This window comes from Buteo buteo, chromosome 12, assembly GCF_964188355.1.
Source record: "Buteo buteo chromosome 12, bButBut1.hap1.1, whole genome shotgun sequence".
In the NCBI taxonomy this organism is placed as follows: Eukaryota; Metazoa; Chordata; class Aves; order Accipitriformes; family Accipitridae; genus Buteo; species Buteo buteo.
In genome coordinates this window covers 33,546,394-33,565,768 of record NC_134182.1, presented here as the reverse complement: position 1 = coordinate 33,565,768, position 19,375 = coordinate 33,546,394, and the positions used below count along the sequence as shown (strand labels likewise).

General features: G+C 36.8%; 1 protein-coding gene across 3 annotated transcripts in view; it reads right to left on the bottom strand.

Annotated features, from left to right (window-relative positions):
• Positions 1-19,375, bottom strand: part of SIPA1L2 (signal induced proliferation associated 1 like 2) — a 150,338-nt gene that overhangs the window by 101,631 nt on the left and 29,332 nt on the right. For all 3 annotated transcript variants that reach the window (XM_075043279.1, XM_075043280.1, XM_075043281.1), the window contains exon 2: positions 18,534-18,606. The gene's annotated coding sequence lies outside the window, so the exon portion shown is untranslated. The remainder of the gene's footprint in view (positions 1-18,533; positions 18,607-19,375) is intronic.

Genomic DNA, 19,375 nt, shown 5'->3' with positions numbered 1-19,375 from the left:
ATAGTCAGGGACTTAATAACCATCAACTGTGATAAGTTATTTCTCACTTAAAAAAACCAAACAGAACAAACCAACCCAACCCCAAAGATATCCAGAATTTTAATAAATGCTTATCTTTCTATGCAAGTGTATAGTTCAGTTGTTTGAATTTCTTCCAGCTGAACTGTACAGGAGCAAATTTTTTGTGTATGTTCAAGCCTGCATTCCTCAATACGGACACTCACACTACAGTGTGTGCATAAGTAAGAAAAAATACTTTTGCATACAAATGCATCAAACTCTCATTAGTCTGTATGTCTATGTTAACAATGATTTTGAAAAAAAAAGCATATGTAAATTTTAGTACCATCTTTAAAGTTAAATATATTCACAAATTCCCTCTCATCTTGTTCTTTAACTACCCTAAACACTGTTTTATAGGCTTAAGTTGAACTAAGCAGAGATTTTATAGACTCTAGAATATTTTTAAGACTACGGTATCTAAGAGGAAAACCACCTCTTCTTCCTAGAGGATAAACAGTTTTCTGAAAATGCAGACTAAATTTCTGGTCAACAGTTTTGACTTTACATGAAGCAAGGCTTCCTCCCCCACCCCGCCCTTAGCTAGAGAACTATGTTAAAATAACAAGCTTAGTCAGCAATCTGGGTCAAAACAGAGGGGTGCAAACTTGCTAAGTAACCATCTAAAGCTGTATTTAGAAAAATTAAAAGGCTACTTGCACTTCAGAAGGCTTGATTACATGATGTCTGCATTGGCGGTGACACAAATTTAAATTAGTAAATTGTAGCAGACTGCTCTGAGAATGGGGGTGTGGGGGGCACCCGCTAAAACTATGTTTTAAGGAACCATGTCATTCTGCTTAGAAGAAGGTTGCACAGTTTCAGTCTTATTTTTCTTATTATTCTTATTCAGGAATCTGCTCATATTTTCTATCCAAAATGCCAAGTCTTGAGGGAAAAAAACAGTGCCAAAGTCTCACGAACTGCTGTTTCAGCATATAGCAGCCTTTCATCACATCATTTAACTAACTGGGTTGTCCACACTTCACTAGGAAGATTTCATTATGCAAATTTATATTTACAAAACAAATAGCATATATACCGTTTTCCTTCCATTCTAAGGATTTGTTAACTTTCCATAGAAGTGACGGTGTGCATCTGCATGCCATGTTTGCTGCCTACACCTGGAATTCTTTGCCTCTCATGATGTAGCTCCTCCCATCCATATTTATTCCAGTGTTTTCCTTCTAATGCAGGAGTCTTTCAGTCTCCCATTTTTATCTGACATTGAGGATGCTGTGTGCTTCTTCACTTCCTCTTTTCTCTATTTCCATAAAATAGGAACCATGTATTCACCAAATAATATCCAATTCACGCAACATTTTCCTTCTCAGTCCATACTTAAATCATCCTCCTTTCAAGGAACACAAGACAGATAGTCAGATAGTTTACGTGTGTTAGTAGCACGACACCCTTCAGTCTGGAATGAGAGTGTTCACAAATAACAGTTACTTAGGCATAGCTATTCAGAACATAAACAGGCCAATAAGGTAAATTAAGATGCCCACCAAAGTTAGGATGGTAATGGTTGTCATCAACCATTTATTTAATTGGCAGGCAATTACAGAGATGGCAAAAGCTAGCAGCTTTGCTAATCACCAGCCAAAAGCTCCCACATGTCCACGCTATCTTCTTTCTGTTTTCCACCCAAATGAATTGGTTTCTGCCCACTGGTGCCTAAAACCATCCTGGAAAACTCACAATTAATGCAACTCCTTGTTCAAAATGATCCGTTATCAAGAAGTGATCTATCTGGTCTTGGCAAGTTCAGCCTCCTCTAACATCCTGAAATCAAAAGAAACATCCTACACCATTGTCTTCCCCCAAGCCCATTTCTTCCTCTTCTATAAATACACTTTTCCTTGTCCTTTCCAAGGTCTACTACCCTGTCAAAAGAGCAGCCTTCCAACATAGCATTTAAGTTCAGCTGACTTTAAAAGCACGTCTCTTTGGTTTAGCCTTCTTACCTAGAAATATTCAGTTCGAGTTCTATTTCATTCTGCAGTTTTATTATTCATTTCCTCACTGAATGGTTTGTCCTCTTTGATGTCACTACTGCTCCTCTACTGCCGCTTCATTTACCTTGATATTTTTTCTTTCTTATTAATATCTTCCTAAAGTATCATTCATCAGTCCTTTCTATTCTACCAAGACACATCTCTGTGGTAACCAAGACAGTCAGATGAGACACTGTACAACATTACTAGCATCAGTTACCTTACCTTCCTTTATCCTTCTTTCCAGGAGAGTAAGGAAGCTATGGGACTTCTTAAAATGTCCACTATGCTGTATGATTATTTAAATGTTGTTTATTTTCCTTTGAATGAGAAGGGTCTGTAGCTATGCTCAACAGTTAATACCATGCATTACGCTTAGGTGATAATCCATCCATCCATCTCCTGTCAAAACTAAGGCAAAACAAATATGTACTTCAATGAGTCCTTAAAGTCAGCAAATGATCTACTTCAAACAGTAGCTTAGAGAGAATTCCAAGGATCAAAGCCCCTCAGAGACCACTGTCAGCAGCCCTCCTTGAATTACAAAAACTGACAAGCCTAGTGAGAAAATAAGTAAACACAAATAAGATCTTAAAGATCACAAATTACACATTTTTAGTAAAGATAAAATGAGACATTGATATGGAAAACAGAATGTATAGTAGCCCTGTGTTGCTATATCATACATTTTTTTTTTAAACTAGAATTATTTTTTTAAATCTATTTCACTTTTCAGCTATTAATTTTAGAGGAAATGTAACAAATATTTAGCCTTTGCTTTTAAAAAAATAATAATAATTAAATACTTCAGAACTGATTAAAGCTACTTGAAAGTGTTCAATTAATCTTTGAGTTTGAACACTGAGATTACTATGTAAAAACTTCAAAGATGCATATCGAAGCCACAAAATAATTTGAACAAATGGAACATGTATGAAGGAAAAAAAAATTATAATACCTGTATCAAGAGAATAACTGAAATAATTGTTTTTGATCAAAGTACTTTATGAATGCAAGAGCTCATCTTGAAGATGAAATGGGAATGCTATGTTATTTTGCCACATCTTCCTGGAAACATGCATTTCATAAAAGGAGTAATGTGTTAACTGGAATTAGTTTTTGCTTGCTAAGACACTTCAAAAATACCGTTTAATAATAAAGACTAGACTTAGTGTTCTAGTCAAAACAATTCTTCCACTGATTAAATGAAAGTGGGGCTCTCTCTATGCTTACTAATAAAACTCTTCATGAAAGAAATAAAGGCCTATCAACTCATGAGTCAATCAGTTCTTCCATTCTAATAATCAATGTGGAAGTCCTAAAATATCTGAAACTAAGCCAAATACTATTCCTTCCAACAAATGCTAGCTGAACAGAACTAACAGAATTAGTCATAGCAAGAGGCTGCAGACCAATTTTTTAGTCTTAGCAGAAAATTAAAAGCAAATCTATAGTCACATTTCTCAGGTAGAACACCGACCCTTCCCCATTTGCTGTGTTTGACTCCCCCCTTCGCCAATTTCAGATGAAAGTGTCTCTCCTATTTGAATGGACTCAGTCTAGCACCAACTGCACCCAAGAGGTAACCTTGTTGTTGTACACAGGAACCACTCAAGGGAAATTTTAGAAGGGAATAGTTCTTTACTGCTGTGTTTTCCGCAAGAACATAATTTTGTCGCAAGTCTGTACAAGCAAACATTACGGCTGCCATAAGGCCACGTGCTTTGTCAGACATACCTGCCAACTCATCTGGAGGTAAAGCAATGAGTCCATCTAATTCCCTCCCAACTACTTCAGAAACTAGAATAAGTTAGTTAACTTCTTAAAAATGCATCAGTAGTTTAATATTGTTTTAAAGCATTATTAGAACTGACTTTCTAGTTAAGACAAAAGCAATTAAAAGCTGCAAAGGTCATCTTAATGCAACAGTTCTTTTCATATTTGGTGCTCAAACAAGGTATAACTTGAATGAGTTTTTGTTGAATCTCTTTTAATTTTTAATAAATTTTAATATACCTAATTTTTAAAGCAGGCATCAGCAACAACACTTGTAACTAAGTTAGAAAAATGCACATTATTAAACAAACGCACAAAAATTGAATGCAATTTACTGATACACAATTAATTGCTCCTACACACACAATGACTCTACATTAGAATGAGAGAGAATTCAATACACCATGCAAACTGCTTTGCACGTAAAAAAAAGTTGGGTAAAACTACTATAGTAGTATATTGTGCTTAAGCTAAAACAAGACAGGCATTATTTCCATTGAACTCTATAGAACCCCAGTGACAGTGTGAAGCGACTGAGGAAAGAGTACACATTAACATAAAAATTCTGAGTCTACTGGAGAAAAGCAGCTTTGTGGAAAACTGCAGAACTGAAGTACAAATACAGAAAAAATTATCCAGAGCAGCTACACAGTACAACACAGGAAACATCTTCCTACTCTGAAACACTCTGAGAAGGAACTGAATTTGAGTTTGGTTTTCGTTGGTGATTTTTGCACGTGTTTACTTGTTTTTTTGGGGGGGGGGGTAGAAAAAAGTTATTTTATTAATTAAAAAAAATGAGTCCAGTCTGTCCAATATACAGCTTGTTTTCTAAGCTACATTTATACCTATGTATTCCTGCTATCTTGCAATATTACTCAGATTCCAGTAAGAAGTAAGCTCTCACTTCTCTGTTTAATACAGGGAAGTAAATAAAATCTTATTGCAACAAGTCTACAAAACAGAACCTCAAGAGTCAACACTCCAGTGAAATACTAAAACTACCGAGCAACTGGCTACTCTGAAGTGAAGATGCATCTAGAGGAAAGTATGCAGATCTCTGCTTCGTCCTCACCAAATACAGAAACACTTAGAAACCAAAATATTCATGTAACAGGAAAAAAAAAAAATTATTCCCAGTTCCAGCTATCATCAACATCTAATAACTGTGGGCAAGACAACGGAAGTAGATCTTGAGTCTGGGCAATGGACATGTAGGCAGTACTTTTCTGGGAATGTTTGCTTCCGAAGAAGGAATGAATACCACTTGACAGACCACATATGTGGTCAACTGAAAGATTTTTTAAACATGAATCAGTATCAAAAACAGATGTCGTCTGATTCAATTAATAAGTAGATTTCATAACAATTTAATAAAGAATGTAGCATGCGTGTTACGGAATAAATTAAGTGTGAATGATACGCTGCAAAGATTCGTCCATAAAATACATACAGACACTTCTATCCTGCCTTTGTAAGGGCATTTTTTCTAAGAAAGCACAAGAACTGAAAGTGCTGAAACAAAAACCACCCAGCCCCAATCCATCATACAGATAGCCCTCATAGCAGGTATGGGATACCAGTAAGGCCTCCTTCCATGATATGAAACAAGGTCATTTTACACCATTCTGTAATTTAAACATAAGTAGAGAAATATGTTTACACTGTGCTTAGCTCTACTTCTGCTAACTAGAGAAGAAATTCTAAGTCAAAAAACTATTTTAGTAAAATCTTCACTGAGCAGTATGCCCAACATAGTTGGGCAGTTGCAGGGCTGAATACTTAAGGGAAACGTACCATGTAAAAAGGACAAAGCATCAAGGTGATAACACTTCAATGAAAATAATGGGGCTACTGCCTGCATGCAAATCAGCATGGTTATCAGGGGTTGAAAGGAGACAGTAAGTATATTCTAGTCAACACTAACACTCAGAAGTCAGTAAGAGCAATTAAAAAAAAAAAAATCATCATCATGTGTCAGTTAGAAAACTTAAGTTACATGTTAACAGTCCAGGCATGGAGTTGGGAGAAGGGAAAAAGAGAAAGAAGAAAGTAAATTAACTATAAAGTGAGCTGCTAGAGAAAATAATTTTTACTATGACTAGACAATTAAATTAAGCACTACCAATTAATTCTAACTAAAATTATAATTTCCTTACCAGTGTTTCTCTCAACCTCTAAGTCTATACAACATCCAAAACAAATCAGTTCTGCAGTCTTTCTTCTACCCACGGCCTGAGCAAGATTGGATTGCTTGATCCCTCAGGTTAGGAAGCATGTGAACACATATGCCTAAAATACATACCAGATATAAATGTATGCACCAGTAGGGCCAGGAAGTTTGCACGTGCCAACCAAGCTCAGTTCACTTCTCTTTTGCAACTGTGTGGATCACATGCACATAATCTTGTGGTTTAATTAAAGCAAAAGGAAAGAAGCTGTTGGACAATTATTTTATTATTTTAGGGAAGGGATAAAAGACAGGGGAGAGTATTGCATTAGTGGGTGAAACAAAGAGAAGGAAAGAGTATGAGAAAGCTCCAGAAAAGGGAACATGTGAGCAATGAGGGGCACACAGTAGAATGCATGTTCCTATGGAATACACCCTGTCACCAGCCCACCACCCATCCAGTGAGCTTATGGCCAACACTGGGGGAGGGTTAGTATGAGGGATTGATTTTTCTGGCAAAAGAAATAAAAAGAAATTCAGTTTAGTTAAGATTTATTCATATTTCACTCAGCACCAAAGTAATAGATTAAAAAACCCTAATTTTAAATCAATCAGATGAGTGATGCATTAATACTACCTCATCCACATCAGCTGGATATTCACAAAGAAGATAGACAAGATATTACGGGGGTTTTACTGGGATGGAACTCTCGTTTTATCCCAATACTCCAAGATACCATTATTTCTAATAATGCTCTACACAAAGGTCTATACCTCATGTGACCCTGAACAAAACACCTTATGTCTATCCAGAATATTTGTTTGATTATGTTTCTACAAGATCTACTAAAATATTTACCTTTATTCATTCTCATTTTAAAACTAACTTTAAAGTTTTAATCTCCTTGAAGATTTTAAATTTTCTGGAGGATGACTTCAAAAATTTAGAAACTAACAAACTATATCTCTGCAAAAGGTATATATCTATATCTGTATATACACACACCCTGCATCATAGCAGCACCAAAATATTAAGTTTTCCATTTTTGTTTCAGAAATACAGTCACAGGTATAACTTCACTAGGCCCTATACTTTCTGTAGACTTGCAGCTGTTCCACTGGTAACTATCATGTTGTTCCTCTGTCATGAATATATCTGGTTTCAAATTGTGCTTTAGTTCACTTTTGTCAAACCAGGAAACCTGAAGCTTCTAACAATGAAATAATTACTTCAGTATATAGTTCTAGAAGCCATGCACGCGACACCTCATAGTAAGCCACAAACACCTAACACAATGGAGAATTCTATTTTAGTTTTCTGTGTGAGCTTATAACAAAAAAAAAAATACAAGGGCAACAGGAATATAAACATGGAGGTTCAAGACAAAATAATCTTATTTCATAAAAGACACTTGTCAACTACAACATAATTTCAGTACGCAGTCTGTCAATTTTTATATTTTCACAGTTACTTCTTTGAAGAGACACTCTGCTAACCCCCCAAAAAAATAAAAGAAAAAAAGAAAGCTTAAATTAAAAAACAGCCTTACTTTTAAGTCTTTTAGCTACATCACTTTATTACCTTGATACAAAATGTCAATCCCAACAACTCATTATAGTGGTAATAATCCTATGACAGAACAAGTTTCCTTTCAACGTCATCCAGTAACACCACACTTCAGTAACTGAAAATCTATCATGGTTGCATATACTAACCTGTTCAAGAAAAAGTATTTCAAACACTTATTTCTGTCATGTAGTTTAAGAACACTGTTTCCAAGTCAAACTATATCAAATGCAAAGTAAGAAAGACCCAAGACTACCTTGCTAAATCTAAAAGTACCGTAAATGCTGGCTGCCCTGGAGACCAAGTTAGCTGAAATGCATGCAGCTGTCATATAATCCACACTCTTCCTCCTCCTCAGGCAAAGCTACCAACTGCCAAATGTAATCTAATAATTAGCATATGTAAAGCAAAAGGGCTAGACTATGACATCAGTTTATCTGCTTCTTAGAAAACAGTTTTGAATTAAACCTGTAGCCCACTCTGACCTTCAAAATTCAAAAAAAAAGCTTGCCAAAGAGAACAAAACAGGAAAAAACAATGAAATCTATTTACAGATGTATTCTAAATTTTAAAATGAGCAGGAAGATATTTATAAATGTTCTCTTCTTAAAAAAAATAAAATAAAACCTACTTTAGGAAAAGAGAAAACAGTAAAAAATCAAAGTTGCATTCTTTGTATCTGGGCTTCTAAACACAATATGAGAGGAACATTTATGACCAAGTAAGAGAAATTAAGTAAGTATCTGTGAATGGTGCTTTGGAGGCAACTGAAAAATAAAGGCAAAGTAGAAATAGACAGTCTATCTAATCTGTCAGTCACCCGAACATAATTAGCCATTATCATCTTTAACAATAATGAAGATCACTTTTCTACAATCTCCAAGAGACAAATGACGAAAGGATGTCACATACAGAAATGGCTAACTCCTCCTTTCTTCTAAGGAGACAGTCAGTTTATATGCTTAATAAAAAGTACATGAAATGGAAGTATGTGTTCCTGCCCCTCTCAGAAATAACGACTTCAAAAAATGTTTACAAATTTAGTTTATATTTTTGAGAAAACTTTGTTGCTGCAGTGGACTTTGATCCTCAGCATTTGCTGGCATGTAGCCCTGCCCTTCCTGAAGCTGTGCAGAGCAGTTCATGTCACTGGTATTAAAGATGACAGAGAAATCTCAAGAAATTTCAAGGAGTAAATCTTCCTGTTTATTTTTTTTTAAGTATGATTCCTTTCCATCCATAGCACTTTCTCCCATTTGCAATTAGATGAAATACAAAAACCGTATACAAGCAGACAGTAGATGAAGTGGAGGATCTGGGAAAATTTTGTATTCTTCCTTCCCTGCCTCTCCCAGGCATAACAGAGTACACACTCCATTCATAAGAAGGAATTTGACAAGGCAGCAATTTAGTTTACCAGGCTAAATGACAACAGTGAGACGGCAAGACAAAGAAAAAACTGCAAAAAGTCTAACAGGTAAGAACTATGAAGTATGGTTCATAGCAAATGAATAACTTTTCAGAGGACTAACAAAGATAAATAGAGTACTTGTGAGATTTCTATTTTTGAAACTAGATCCTTCCTCTCCTCCTGCCCCCTCCTCTCCCCCCACCCATCTTTGGAAATAGACAGGGCTCCGAGTGTGCTGGGTTAATAACCAGACCAGGTCAGCCTGCAAGAGATTATTTTAAGCTGTCTGCATTTTTTAGATAGGAGTGGATGTGACAGGCTACCAAGAGAAGACCAAATATAACAAGAGGTCGCCTGTATCATATTATCGATATTTTAAGACTAAAATTTACTGAAAACAAACACTTAGACATTCCATAGACAGGGTAAAAATATTACGGCATAGCCAGTTTCACAAAATTCAAAGCACTGATAGTTCTTTTAGACAATCCATTTTGACCCTGAAAAATGCTTCCAAAACCTCATTAAATCTTTCCCCTGTAACGAACTGCACCTGAAAAACAATTCTTATGTCTATTACCCTGCTACCTAAGCTCACTAACCAAGGAATAAATGACCTGAGCACCTTCCCTACAACTTGATTAAGAAAGCGCTGCAAGTGACCTTAACTTAAGCTTTTTAATTCATGGAATTTATCAATATGTTCTAGCTTTTTTCTGCTTGGAAAGCACTCATCAGTTTCTCCCCTTTTCCTATAAATTTTCTCAGAATTGCACAGAATCACTGCATAGTTGAGGTTGGAAGGGACCGCTGGAGATTATCTAGCCCAACCCCCCTGCTCAAGCTGGATCAGATAGACTGGCTGCTCATGGCCATGCCCGGTCAGGTTTTAAGTATCTTCAGGGACAGAGAATCCACAACCTCTCCTGGAAGCCTGTTCCAGTACCCAACCACCCTTACAGTAGAAGTCTTTTCTTATGTTCAGATGGAATTTCATGTATTTCAATTTATGCCCACTGCCTCTTGTCCTGTCACTGGGCACCACTGAAAAGAGCCTGGTTCCATACTCTTTACAGCCTCCCTTCAAGAACTTATACATTGATGAGATGCCCCTGAGCCTTCTGTAGGCCAAACAGTCCCAGCTCACTCAGCCTTTCCCCATATGAGAGATGCTCCCCTCCCTTAACCTTCTTTGTGGCCTGCACTGGATGCTCTCCAGCATGTCTACATCTCTCTTGTACCGAGAAACCCAGAACTAGACACAGTATTCCAGGTGTGGCCTCACCAGCACTGAGGGGTAGGACCACCCCTCTCAACCTGCTGGCAACACTCTTCCTCATACAGCCTAGAACACCATTAGCCTTCCTCACCACAAGGACACATTGCTGGCTTCATGTTCAACTTGCTGTCCACCCAAATCTCCAGGTCCTTGTCTGCAGTGCTGCTTTCCAGATGGTTGACCTCCAGTACATACTGGTTCATAGAGTTATTTCTCTCCAGCTGCAGGACTTGGCATTCTTCTTTGTTGAACTAGGGAGGTTCCTCTCTGCCCACTTCTCCAGCCTGTCGAGGTCCCTCTGGATGGCAGCCCAACCATCTGGGATATCACACACTCCCCAGTTTTTTATCATCAGCAAACTTGCTGAGGATGCACGTAGTCCCATCATCTGGATCGCTAACGAAGACATTAAACAGTACTGAACGCAGTATCAGCCCCTAGGGTACACCACTAGTAACTGGCCTCCCGCTCAACTTTGTGTTGCTGATCACAGCCCTCTGAGCCTGGCAGTTCAGCTGGTTTTCAGTCTCACTGTCCATTTATCAAGGCCATCTCCCCTCATCCACCAAGACAGCCATCTCATCATAGAAGGCTATCAGGTGGGTTAAGCAGGATTTTTCCTTTTTAAATCCACGCTCACTACTCCTAGTCACATTCTTTTCCTTCACGTATCTGGAAATACCTTCCAGGATTGCTTGCTCTGCCACCTTCACAGAGACAGGCAAGGCTGATCTGCCTGTACTTTCCCAGATCCTTCCTGGACATTTGCTTTTCTCCAGTCCTCAGGATCCTCTCCAAATTTCCATGACCTTTTGAGGAAAATCAAGAGTGCCCTCACACTGACATCAGTCAACACCCTCAGCATTCATGGGTGCATCCTATCAAGTCCCACAGACTTCTTTATGCTCAGTTTGTTTAAATATTCCTTAATTTAATCCTCCTTCATTGAGGGTAAATCTTCCTTGCATCACACTCTCCAGGATTCTTGAAGGCCAGTCTTTCCAGTGAAAACTGAGGTGAAAAATATATTGAGTACTTCAGCCTTTTCTGTGTCCTTTGTCACCAGATCCCCTACCCCATTCATCAGTGGGCTCACATTTTCCCTAGCATTCCTTCTACTGCTTATGTACTTGTAGTAGGTTTTTTCTTGCCCTTCACATCCTTCACCAGCTTTAATTCCAGAAAGGCTTTCACTCTCCCTGAACCACTTTCAAATTCTTGGGGTTTTTTTCTGGTTTGTTTTGGGGTTTTTTTTGTCATTTCTCATCTTTCCCATTCTGTTACATGTTCTGTTTCTCCAACTTTCTCTGAGAATTCTCTCCTTTGCAAATGCATAGCTCTTTTTTCCAACCTTCCCACTCATCCTGCACAGTTCTGGTACCAAGTAAAAACAAGCTCATAGGATATGTTTTTGACCCATTCTTCAGTTTATCTTCAAAAGTATTTGCGTTAATTCTTAATTATTTCAAATATTTCATCAGAGATCTTTTTCTGCATGAGCCAGAAACAAAGGACTTCAATTAAGATAATTTATTGTAATCCTTCACTTTGTATAAAAGAACAATACACAATTCATTTTACTGAAATAGATTATATGAATTAAGAGATCAAGATGATGTGCATCCTTTCCCCTCTCCCTCCCAAAAACTTTCTTTCAATTCTTTTTATTTGGTTATTAGGGCATTTGTTGTTTCTTCTTACATCTTTTTAGTTAGCACCAGTGGTGCATCAGCCTCTTCCTCAAAGAGAAAATACATACCACATTTGCTGAGAGCTAGGGAAAGGTTTTACACTAGGTTCTCCCAATTTTTTGAAAATAGCCATCCCTTTCCCTACTAAGACTCATCACTCTCCAGCTCCTGATCCTAGCTCTCCTTTGCTTATACCACTGCCAACACTCCCTCTTTTTTTCCCCAAGCCCTCTCCAAAACAGCTAGCACAAAACACAAATTAGTAAGCTCTTCTGTTTTATTAACTTGCAAGTTAATCCACCTTAACTTCTATTTTTGGTGAACCTCACTAATAGTGCATGCCTTCACAAGTGGTCTACTAGTGCTTCTTACTGTTACCTCTTTATTACAGCGATATAGCATTGGAATAGGTGAGAGGGTCCTACTACTTTCCAAGCTTCAGTAAGCTGAATGGACAGATCCGGTCAATCTAATAAGTCTTCCCAGAACCACAGACTTTGTGAAACACAGTGCAAAGAAATCTAACACAGCACAGGTATTTTTTTGGCTCGCTGCCTTTAGGAACCAAAATAGCCCTCTGCCTCAACTGGTAAGTCCTGCCCGATTTACAACAGTGAGAAGGGAATCAGACTGGGAAGATCAACTCTGCAGATTGATATGATTTTACAAAACCAAACAAACAACCCATAACATTAATAGTATTTTGTACTATGTGACCTAATAACTTTTTAACAAAATATTGGATCCCTTACCCATGACCTCTCCACCCAGGTGACAGATGAAAGAACTATTATGACAATGTACTGCTCCAAAACTGAAGCACGTAGCACACCATGCCTTGAAAAATAAAGCAGCTTGCTATTTCATTTATACCTAAGTATATTTTAATTCTTCTCACTGAGGAAATAAAGGATAACAATTTGGAGATTGAAAAAGGATATTTGAGACATCAGACATCATACAGAATTACTGAATATATTACGCTGCTATTGACAAAAACGGTATGTGCCTACCTGCATTTCTAGCTAGTTATTTTTCACTTACTGGTTAGAGCTAAAATTCCATCATCATTCCCTCACCACATCTGGAATGCTGCATTCTAGGTTCCCCAGTACAAGACAGACATGGAATTACTGAAGCAAATCCAGCAAAGCACCACTAAAATGATTAAGGGATTGGAGCATTTTTCACATGAGGAAAGGCTGAGAGCTGGGACTGTTGGGCCTGGAGAAGAGATGGCTCTGGGGGGGGTCTCACCAGTGCCTGATCAGGGGCAACGAAACAGGAGCCAGACTCTTCTCATCGGTGTTCAATGACAGAACAAGAGGCAATAAACACAAACTGAAACATGTGAAGCTCCATCTAAACATAAGAAAACACGAGAGTCGGACAACAGAACAGGTGGCCCAGAGAAGCTGTGGAGTCTCCACCCCTGAAGACATTTAAAACCTGACTGGACTTGGCCCTCAGCAACCCGCTCTAGCTGACCATCCTTAAGCAGCAGAGTTGGACTACGTGATCTCAAGAGGTGCCTGCCCACCTCAGCAATTCTGTCATTTGCCTAATACAGTTCAGCTTCTGAAAACAATTTTCTTTGCACCAAATGCAAGCCATGTTTTCCAGGAAAAAGTTATATCACACTATACTTTACATATATCACTGGATCAAATTTACTGCTACACATTCTTTCTTTGCATTAGTTTCTGAAAATATGGTACGTTTATGCACAAACTACAATGTTCTGTCTACACCTGTATAACTATCAACACCATATACAAACTGTCAGTAGCTTAGTTCTTCATTAATTTACATATATACACAAGCCTCTAGAAGCAGGTTCTTTCCCAGGTCACAAATATACTACCAAAATACCAAACTTCAAGACTGGATAAGTTGTCCCACTTACCTGTGTCCCTATACAATAACTATCAGAAATATGAAAGGAATAGTGGTTCAGTAGCTAGTGGTTCAGTTTATCAGTAGCTAAAGGTGGAGTGGACTTATTTTAAATTTATTTATTATTATTAAAAGGGAATACGCCACTGGATGCAAAACTAAGACCAAATGCTGCATTTAGGTTTACTGATTCTATATTCGCTTCATATATTAGGACACATGCTCCCAATGAAAAGGTCACCCAGGAAACAGATGATGACTTAGGCAAATATGGGTAAGTTTATCACTTAAATCTCACACTTACATATTCTATGTGGATTTACAGCCTCTAATTTTATTATCTGTTCCTCTGCCTTAACAGTACATCTACAGACATAATGTAGGCCTGTGCAGTCACAAGAGCTAAACAACTTATTTTAAGTAATTTAGATTCCTTTTTAAGTAGCTGAAATTGTAAACATTTCACAAACATTTAGTTTTGTGTAACCACTTTTAAAATACCTCTTAAACAGAAACAAACTTCAAATATTTTTTACTTTTTAGTGTTACCACTCTTTAATAAATGGTTAACTACTTAATTGTCTTCAGATGCAAAACCACTATCAGTTTTCTACAATAGGAATAACTTCCTATCTTCTTATGCTTGTACTTACGATAGCAAAAGACTGACTAAGTTCTTATGGTCTACAAAATACTCTAGGTTACGTACTTCAAAACCAGGATTCCCAAAACTGCTAATCAGTACCAATGCTACCATAATTGTAAGCTATACCAAGAGAATTATTTTGACATAAGCATTTTCACAGGATATATGGAACAAAAACAAACAAGCAAACAAAAACCAAAAGTTAATGTGTATTTAGTTCATGGATGAGCAAACCACAAGTTTCTTTTCCCAGCTGTAAACAGCAATATTCCTTGTGTTACATTCCTTGTGTTACATACCTTGCAAATTATGAAAGAATGTACCTCATTAATATATCAGCACGCGCAAGATGAGACACCTGAAATCCTCATTCTTTTTGCAGCATTATTATATTACAACTACTCTTACTTTGAACCACCGAAAGAGAGCAAAAGAGAATTACAAATTATATTTTTCAGCTTCTTCCAGATTTCTTTAAACACTTACTATCCCTTGGCTAACTATACAGCCAAAAGATAAAGCAAATGCAATACTAGAAGTGGTTATCATACCTAGACTAGATTTACCAGTGTTAAGTTCTTGTTTATTACATAATCAGCATTATTCAAATGCAGATATTCTTGACAACACATAATACAAAATATGTTACAATATTGTCTCAGTCTGACTATTTCTGAAGCAAAACACATTGTTTATGCGAAAAGTAGTAGATAAGATTTTCAGAGGTATGTTCTACACTGCGATTAATATAGCAGAGCTTCATCAGGCTCAGTAACACAGGAGACTGGTGATCTTATTTCACATTACAGAACAGACCATTCATTGAAAAATGGAGTCTTAGATGAGAAGGGGAAAGAAACTATTAAGTTGAGCAAAGGAAGCCACTTAAAACCTGATAAATGATTGAGCTATTGAGCATCCACCTAGTTTATCTGCTGTAGCACACAGAAGGCAGAGGGGCTCAGGTGGCTGGACAGAAAGTTCGATTTTCTTGCATCAAAGCATAAGCCAACCATGTCAAACCACGGGCAAGTACTGTCAATTATTCAGATTCTCCTATATCTAAGATCTTTTGAATAGATTGACAAACCTGTACAGAATCCAAAAGTGGTTATCTTACTTCATACAAATCTCTGAATGCATAATAAATTTAAATAAAATAATAGTAAAAAATAAATCCTTCTTTCAGAATTTTTTTTTTCTCCTAGAAACAGTATGTAGTTGGAAATGAAAGTTAAAAGTTTTACTGGTGCCATCAATATGGTACAGACAGAAAACTGCTACAGCGGGGAAAAAAAAAAAAGTACAAATTGCAATTGCATGTAGAGTATTATAAAGTATAAAGCAGAAATTATCTTCAAGCCTGCATTTGGAACACCTGGAATATTCTGGAAGGACAACCCTGTCCTGTATCTTAAACAGGCATGGGTACTTCACAAGCAGCTGTTGTTAGAAATTCTGCCCTCTCTCTGCTCCATCTCCCACGTTTGGCTGGCCTCCCCGGTCAGGTATCTCACCTATGCTGTAGATGTCTGTCATGGGAACTGCAGGACTATACTGGGCTCAGTCAGAAAGAAAACTATTGCCTCACACCAGATGCAGCCTAGTCAGAAAAGCTGGCCACCAGCATGGACATTAGATGCTTGAACACAACTTTACAAGTTCAGTTTGCCTCCTAGGCAAACATAGCTTAGTGTTGAACTTACAAACAGTGAAAGATTTTGGGATAGTTCCATTTAAAAAAAAAAAGAAAGAAAGAAAGAAAGAAAGGAATAGATTCTAGTTTTATTTTCCTGCTCCAAAATAGGAATATTTTAGAAAAAAATGGATCATGCAAAATAAGCTTTTGTCATAAAATAGAAGCTTCTAACCAGCTTCAGTAATGATCTTTTACATTCTTCCTGTGTAAAAGAACATAGAGTAATGGAGCACTGTATTTACTGCAGAAGTATGGTGCTTGAAAAGACTGGAAATGAAGAGACTAGAATGAATACAATAAAAACATGAAGTGTAACTTATTTAATATTATTTATGTACAATCATATATAATTTATAGTTTGTCTATATAAAATTTATCCACTCTTACAAAGCCCAACATTTCAGTTATAACAATAATCTGAAAAAAAGCTAAATTCGACTAGTTTCTCAGAATTTACTATTTTCCTAGGTATAAAGGTATATCATTCCTTTTTTTTTGTGCTTTGTGCAAAAGAGAAAGGCAAAAGAGAAAGACAAAAGAGAAAAAGTGACTACTACAAAAATTAGCAGCCTAGCTTAGAAGATTACCTTCTTCTAACCGATTTGATTTCAGATTCAGCATATCCTCATAATATTACTAATCTCAAAAGAAGGGAGGTAGAAGGGACTCAACTTTCCCCCTGCCTCCTCCAAACCTGCCCATTACATAGAAAGAAGGAACACAAGTACAGCACTTCTTCCTATGACACCCATTGAAGGGTAACTTAGTGCTAACATGAAAGTGGGAACAATTTGAGAGCTTGTCTTTAAGAAAAGTTTTCAGCATTTTACTTTCCTACTTTCTCCTACAGCAGCTGTAAAATTGTGAAATCCTGAGTTATACCAAAGTGTAGCCTTAAATCTACAAACATTTATTACCTCTTACCTTTAATTTTTGGTACACACCTCTGATACATGTTTGACATTAGACTGCCCCAGGAACATTGCATGAGCCACAAGTTATACTGTGGCCCTGTGCTAGTCTATTTCTTCTCTACAAGAGAAATCTCCCACAACTACTACTCCCTTCTCACTACTATCTCTCTCACCTTGTAATATGAGAAATCCATATTGCTAATTTTGCATATATATCATTGCTTTTCTTTTAAGTTAGTTTTCTTCAACAGTTTGTAAAAGACTGGAAGTTTTTCATCTGGACCACAAGCAACTAAGCATAATTCTGAAACTCTTACTCAAGTCTCACAACTATACACAATTACTTTTTATCATTATCAATATGATATTCCATTCTTCAAACAAAAGTAGTTACAGTACATATTTACAATGTCTGACAGTGACCACATGACTAGATATATTAACTGAAGAATTATTCATGTGGCAGATTTCTCTCTAGATTTTAGTATTCTTGGTGAACCCATGGTGTGAAAATATAAGGAATGAATTTGAATCAAGTTTTTCAAGTTTGTAGTGAAATACTTCCCAAATGTTTGCATGTTGCATGAAAGTAAACAATTTATCTATAAAACCCCAAAAGCAGGTTTTATTCAGTTTTTATTTTCAGTGTATAGAATAAACATGCACGCACACATGGACAGGAAGGTGTTCATCCCCCAATAAATTACTCATTTCTTCAATGTGCTGCAAGGGAGCATGTCTTCATTAGATGACAGATTGTGTTCAGCCAACATGAAGCATTTCTAAACCTGAGCCACATGCTAGAACTATAAAGCAATCCAGTTGGACTAGATCAAAGAGTTTGCAGAGTTAGGAGCTATAGGAGGACGACTGCACCTCTTAATTTCTGTTGCAGAAAATATCAAGATATCATGATTTTTGGCAACTGTAGGCTCAGGATTTTCTACAAACAGCCTAATTAGCCCTTACAAAGGGCGCTCTTTCAGCGTATTATGCTAGTGTCTATTTCCGGTCATATTAGCTCTTTTCCAGGGGAAGACCAAGCCAAGAATTTCCAAATCACCAAAATTATTATTTTATTTTTGGCTTATCCAATAGATTAAGGAATGCAATCATCCTTCTATATAATAACAGCTGTATAATAAACGTTGCCTCAAAGTCATTGTACCATATGCTTCAATATTAATGAGAGGCAATCTGCCAAGTTCAGATTTAAAAAAAAGACTGAACTTCACTTGTATGCCGAGCCATACAAACAATTCTCTTATGGGTTTGTTAAAATGCTCTAGATATCCCAAAGAAATTCTGTTTGTGAGATGTCAAACATCAAGAAAGATAGTAGCACAGCTGCCATTTTATCTAAAAGGTAGTGTAATGCTACAAACATACTAAAAATATACTTGTCACTCATTAGAAATTATGCTTACCTTTGGCTAGAAGGATTCATAAAGGATGCCAACTTGAGTCACTTTTTTTCTGGTATCAGTAAAATGGAGATACCTGCAAGTCAAATGAGAAAGGTTTGGGTTTTTTTTCTTTTTAGGTGAACATGTCCACTTATGCTACTAAGGCATAAGTAAAAACAATAATCTTAAATGAACACTTGTGTAAAATGAGAATCTACTAATTTATATGTGAAAATAAAATATCAAGAACAACTCGATGGCTTTAAAATTCAGCAGCGTAACACATACCATATGTATGTGTTGCCACAGAGAATTTAAAGCTGTTATCTCTGCAAGTTCCTGGCAATAACTGGAAAAAAAGCTTTGCTAGGGGAAGAGGTCATGAACCAGTAGCTACTGAACCATCGGACTGTTTCATTATGGCTCTGCTTCAAAGGTCATGATAAAGTGTCTGCAGCTATTCCTAGAACCATATTATAAAAAGCAAGTGGTCTAATAATGTTTTCAATTATGAGAAAAATTTGTGAAGTTCCATAAAATGTTTCGAAGGAAGATAGTAGTCAGTTCATCCAAAAAGTTTAGAAACATTCTGTGAGAATCTGTGGGATGACTTACAGCTAATAAAGTATCTAATGCTGCAAACTTTACATTTGACATTTTTACATTTACTTCTGAATGAAGAAAAATAAAAGTATATGTAAAGTAAAAATACTTTAGGTAGGTCTGTCTGATCAACATACAGAGATATAGAACATAAAACTACCATGTATCGATAAGGTGATTTGGCTTTCTATTTTATATCTGTGCTAACACAGTTTCAAAGGGAGTTCATTTTAGCATGACCTCAGATAGTAAAATCTAGC